Source organism: Myotis davidii, unplaced genomic scaffold (assembly GCF_000327345.1).
Source record: "Myotis davidii unplaced genomic scaffold, ASM32734v1 scaffold205, whole genome shotgun sequence".
Lineage (NCBI taxonomy): Eukaryota > Metazoa > Chordata > Mammalia > Chiroptera > Vespertilionidae > Myotis > Myotis davidii.
Window position 1 is genome coordinate 5,821,348 of NW_006297573.1, and position 6,663 is coordinate 5,828,010.

The following is a 6,663-nucleotide window of genomic DNA, read 5'->3' on the forward strand; positions in this document are numbered from 1 at the left end:
CCTCAATGTCCTCCCTTTGCATTTTTAGCCCTCTCACAACTTATTTAGCCAGTTTCCTATAACTGATTACAGTTACTTCATAATAAATTCCACCTGTTAACCTAATTAGTATGCGTTCTGAACTGGACTCTGATGGATACACATTCTTGTCTTGTCCTTTATCCTACAGCTATTTCTGTCCCTACAAATTCTGTATTTCAAAGCTCTAACAACTTGCCGTAGACTTAGACACAGGACTTCTTTTAATTCTAATTGCAAGATTTTTTTTAGAACTTAAAAGCGTTTTTTTTTTCTGATGGTGGGTATTTAAACACATAAAACAAAAGGAGGTGTGTATGGAATATAAATCTCACAATCCCATTATCAGTTCTAACACATTTTGGTTGGATTTATGTGCTCTTACTTTTAAAAACACCCTTTTTCTTTTCTTTTTTTTTTTTAAGCACCCTTTTTCAAAACTGCAGCACAAAACCCCTCAATGGTCCATGAATCCTGCGGACATCCCTTTCTATGATATTTGAGGGGAGAAAAGCTTCCTTCAGGTTTGTAATCCTTCCCAGATGGGTAATTCTTTTTTTCATTTGGAGCAATTTGAGTTATTTGCGTTCCCTTAGAAGTAGTAATAAGTCAATTTGGAATGCTGTGTAGTGTGTTACCTTTTTTTTTCAGATTGTAATTGTTTTACTCTTGTTTGGCCATCTAATTTGGGAGAGAGAGAGAGAGAGAGAGAGAGAGAGAGAGAGAGAGAGAGAGAACGAGAGAGTTGGGAGAGAGACAGAGAGACAGAGAGAGAGAGAAGAGAGTCCCACCTTCTAGGGCTAATAGAATTGGCCTTTGTCCTTACTGGGGTCATAGAGAGAAGGATGCCAGCATGCCTCTTCAGGACAGTAAAGTTGGTGGCAACAGCTTGTTAGTTCTTGGGCTAAAATTAAGGTAACAAGAGCTAAGAGGGAGAGAGAGAGAGAGAGAGAGAGAGAGAGAGAGAGAGAGAGAGAGAGAGCTACGTAATAATTCTAAATAATGTAATAATTATAAATGAAATCCTAATAATCCTAATAATTATTCTTTAAACAATATAATGATTCTAAATAATAGTAACATGATAGTAGGAAACAGAGTTACTCATCTCTTATGGTGCACCAGGTCATTCAGTTGTCTTAACTCCTTTAGTCTTTGCAACAACTGTCCATTTTACCAATGAAAATACTGACACAGCTTGTCTAGCTCCATGAAGTTCAATCTTCAGAGCGTATGCAGTTTGTCATCACAGAATGCTACTCTTGAGAGAAAGTGAACCTCATGAGGTAAAGTACGCAGATGTTTGTCAACATTTAATACTCCTTAGGGCTGGAAGGCCATTGCGTGTAGCTTTCTGGAGGAGCCCCTCTGAGTGAAGATGGGATCCAATCACCATTCTGTCCTTGTGACACTGTCATTATAGGTAAGATATGAGAGTGGATATTAGCTTCTTTTTGAGAAACATTTCCATCTACTAACCTTATATAAATGTTACTAGAGCTACTTATGATTTATATTCTTCTATACAATTCCTTGAACTCTTTGCTGAGAAGGTTAAAGCCTCTTCTACCAGAATTGTTTTTATGGGGAAATCTAACTTGGAGATAACTTGAAAAATACCACATGATCCTCTTGGAGGCTGAGTAACCTGTAACTGGCTTCTTCATAAGCAACTGACCTTCACATGTTGGTGTTTCTTTTGAATTTGCGGTAATTCTTGGAGACGGCTCAGAACGTTCCATTGTATTCTTAATCTCATTGCTCGCCTGGATGATCAGCTCAGTTGTTCTTATCTAAGCGGCTTTAGGGTCCAGTAAGAACTTACCTCATGCTACAGGAATCAATTTATGAACTTTGTTTACTTCAAGATTCTAGTTGACACATGCATTTAGCAGCTACAGCATGACAGATAACATTAGCAAAAAGCTATTTGCTATTCTCTTAGAGATAATATTTATAAAGAGAATATAATTACTGCCTGGAAGCACGCCGTTTCCAGAGCTAAAAGCAATAAAACTGAAGCAATAAAAAAATTTTCGGTTCATTCTCCTGGGAGAAGGAGGTCTCCAGAAGTATGAGAAAGAGGCTGGGGTGAGGTGTGGGGCTGGGATGAGGGAAAAAGAAGAAGAGAAGGGGAACAAGAGGGTGATGAGGTTCTTCCACACCGTGGGTATATCCCAGGCCGCTCCCAGAGAACACAGGCTGACGTGTCTAGAAAGACCAAAGGTCTCCTGCCCTTACCGCGGGAAGATTTCTAAAGTATTTTCCCAACCTGATAGAAAGTTTCTCACGGGAATGCTTTGCTCACAGATGTTTTCCCCAAAGATGCTTTCTCTTTTTCTTTCCCAGATAACTGGATTAAATAAAAAAAGTTTAATGAACACAACCCGACAAACTAAATAATAGATAGCTTCTGTCCTTGAAGTATACATTCATGCAGCACATATTTATTGAGCAACTACTACATGCAAAATAATATTTAGGTATTTTGAAAGTTACCAAGATGAGTAAGGTCTGATCCCTGTTCCCAAGAAACTGAAGACTTAAAAGGGGAGCAAAGACATGTATCCCTGCAATTACTAATACCGGCTACTTTGTGCTGGGCACTGTTCTCCGTGCTTTAGCTATATTGACTCGTTTAGACCTCATAGCAGGCTTAACAGAGGATGTCATTATTATTTAACTTAATAGATGAGGAAACTGAGGTAGAGCATTGTAAAATGACTTGTTCAATGTTAGACAGCAAAGAGTAAGTTGCAACTTGCAAGAGCAGGAGATGAAATATTTGCCTGAAAGTCATACAGTAAATCAATATCAGAGCCTGGGCTGTAATTCAGTTGAAGTCCCCTGACTCGCAGCACCAGGATCCTTCTATTCAGTGAGGAAGTCTTTTTGTGTTCTCCTTAATAATGAATGGGACCAGGAGGGATGTCCACACTCCATCCGAGACTCCTGCTTGCTTATCCCAAAAAAGCAACTGACTTTAACTCAAACTGTGTTTTTCTAAAGATCCTCAGAAAGTATTCGCTCTGAGTTTTGTAAAACCTTAAGCAAAGAACCGTTTGTACAGACAACACTTTGAAAGCATTTTCTAGCTGGAACAAATATACACGTGACTCACTGTTGACTTTTAAGATAGCCTTCATCCGTTTTGAAGTTTATTTATTTATTTATTTTAAAAAGCATTCATTTATCTAAAAATGTATGTTTTAGTTTAGCATATTAGATTCAGTTCATTAAATAGTGTTTTTATTGGGGAAATTGGTTTTATTTACATAAAATATCTAAAGCAAAATTTAAAAGAAATACACTAATTCTTTTGCAGTTTCTTTTTTTTTTAATTAAATTTATTGGGATGACATTGGTCAACATGTTCATATAGATTTCAGGTGTGGGTTTCTATGTTACAAGATCTGTATGTTGCACTGTGTGCCCACCACCCAAACTCACACTTTCTCCTGTCACCATATACTACTGTGCTCCCTTTGAAGGCTTTAAGGGAAGGAAACTTCCTTGTCCCTTCTTAGCTCTGGTGGCTCCTGGCAATCCTCAGTGTTCTTTGGCTGCGGTTGCGTCCCTTCAATCTCTGTGACCGTGGTCCCTATGTCTCCTTTATGTCCCTGTGCCTGAATCACCTTCTCCCTTCTCTTACAAGACCCCAGTCATTGGGTTTACGGCACACTCTAATATAACTCCATTTTAACTAATTATTTCTGCAAAGACCTTATTTCCAAATAAGAGCACAATCTTAGGTTCTAGTAGATGGACATGGATTTTGGGGGATTCAACCCAATCCAATGGGTCATAGTGAGAAGGCAGAATGAAAAGTTTTTCCATCCAAATATTTGTTTAACTTGAGAGAAATCATAAGGTTTCTATGGCCCTGAATTACTTCTGTTTTGTCAGAGTTTTAGTCTCCCGTTATGGCTGATTGGAAATGCCCAATGACCTTCTTGGATCTGACACCATTTCAAAAAGCCAATGGTGACAAATGCCTGGGCTACTCAGGAGAAGAAGGAGGGTTACCTTTGGTCAGATTAATTCATCAACTTCACTAGTTATCTTCCTGAAGAGCAAACAGAATTAGGTATGTCTTGAAAATAAATGATTGTTAAAAAAAAAAAAAAGGAGAGAAGGCAACTTGAGCGTAATGAGATACTAGTATTTGAGTCTTTGGTGTCAGAGAAGCAGTTCAGTTCTCAGCAGTGCTACCTTGTATTTGTTTCCCAATCATGGGCAACTCTCTCAGCAGCAAGCACTGGGGCAACTAAATTTATGTCCAGGGTTAGTTATTGTTAGAATTGAAGAACCACACAATAGATGTTCTAAAATAATGGCTAGTATGTTCCCAACAACAACAATCTATACTAATAAAAGGGTAATATGCTAATTAGACCCGGAGACCTTCCGGACATCATCTAGACAAAGTCATGGTGGCGGGGCTGAGGCAGAGGTGGTTAGGGGCAATCAGGCTGGCAGGGGAGAGCAATTAGGGAAGTGGTTCTCAACCTGTGGGTCGTGACCCCTTTGGGGGTCAAATGACTCTTTCACAGCGTCACCTAAGACCATCGGAAATCACCTATATAATTACATATTGTTTTTGTGATTAATCACTATGCTTTAATTATGTTTAATTTGTAGCAATGAAACTACATCCTGCATATCAGATATTTACATTATGATTCATAACAGTAGCAAAATTACAGTTATGAAGTAGCAACAAAAATAATTTTATGGCTGGTGATCACCACAACACGAGGAACTGTATTAAAGGGTTGAGGCATTAGGAAGGTTGAGAACTACTGAGTTAGGGGGATCAGGCCAGCAGGAGAGAGCAGTTTGGGGCAACCGGGTCATCAAAAGAGTTAGGGGGCAATCAGGTCAGCAGGGGAGCTGTTAGGGACATCAGGCTGGCAGGCAGAGGCAGTTAGAGAAAATCAGGCAGGCAGGTAGGCAAGCGGTTAGGAGCCAGTGGTCCCAGATTGTAAAAGGGATGTCTGACTGCTGGTTTAGGCCCAATCCCCTGAGGGTTCCTGGATTGGAGAGGGTGCAGACCAGGCTGAGAGAGGCCCCCCCCCCTCCTGTGTACGAATTTCATGTACCAGGCCTTTAGTAATAAATCATGTCAAAAGGGAATATGGTTACTATATAAAAAGCTGGCATCTAAAATTTTTAAAAATATATATTTTATTGATTTTTTTATAGAGAGGAAAGGAGAGGGATAGAGAGTTAGAAACATCGATGAGAGAGAAACATTGATCAGTTGCTTTCTTCACACCCCTACTGAGGATATGCCCACAACCAAGGTACATGCCCTTGACCAGAATCAAACCTGGGACCCTTCAGTCCACAAGCTGATGCTCTATCCACTGAGCCAAACTGGCTAGGGTTAAATTCTTTTAACTCTTTATATTTTTGAGGAAGTTAATCCAATATTCCACACCCAAGAAATGGTAGGTTACCTTCAGATGCTGAAACAAAGGATTCAGTGTTTATTGGGGTGGCCAAACCTCTTTTGTAGGCTGTGGTTCAGCTCACCCACATCTCACCTTCGGCAGAGTACCAAGGTTGGACCTGCTAACTTACAGGGCCCAGACCAAAGCCTTCCCTAACATGGCACAAATTGTACTCTGTGCTCTTCCCCTTCCCACAATAGCTTTGTTGGGCAGGGAGGGTGACTCTAGAGGTTAAAAGGAGGTGAGAAAATGCCCCTTGTAATGAGAAGGAAATGTGTGGAAACTGGAGAATTTCCCAGCAGCCCACCAGCTCTTTCAGACAAGCTCTTTCAGACAAGATCCCGACAGTATATGAACCTCAGGTTTGTTTTTGTTTGTTTGGTTTTTACCACCAGCACAGGACAACATTGTGCTCATGTCTCTCAGTCACTCCTATGAGTTCCTGGGATGATACACACACAATACAATATACAGATGATGTTTTGCAGAATTTTATTCCTGAAACCTATATATTTGTATTAACCAACTAGAGGCTCGGTGCACAAAAATCTGTGCACTTGGGTGGGGGAGAAATCCCTCAGCCCGGCCTATGCCCTCTTGCAGTCTGGGACCGCTCGGAGGATGTCCACCTGCTGGCTTAGGCCTGCTCCATGGGGGATTGGGCCCAAACTGGTAGTCAGACTTCCCTCTGGCAGCCCGGCAGCCCTCAGGGGATGTCCACTTGCCAGCAGGGAGCAGACCTAAGCTGCAGTTGGACATCCTTAGTGTGGCTGAGGAGGCAGGAGAGGCTCCTGCCACCACCACTGTGCTGGCAGCCATCAGCCTGGCTTGTGGCTGAGCAGAGCTCCCTCTGTGGGAGTGCACTGACCACCAGGGGGCAGCCCCTGCATTGAGCATCTGCCCCCTGATGGTCAGTGTGTGTCATAGTGACCAGTCATTCCCAGTCGTTCTGCTGTTAGGGTCAATTTGCATATTATCCTTTTATTATAAAAGTTGCACGGGTGAGGGCCAACTGGTTTGCCCTAAAGGGTGTCCTGGATCAGGGTGGGGGTCCTGCTGGGGTGCCTGGCCAGCCTGGATGAGGGGATGATGGCTGTTTTCAGACTGACCTAGCTCCCTGAAGACTGAAGCCCCCAGCCTCTCCTTTTATTTTTTTTGTTTTTTGTTCGCTCCAGCTCTGTGGCCATGG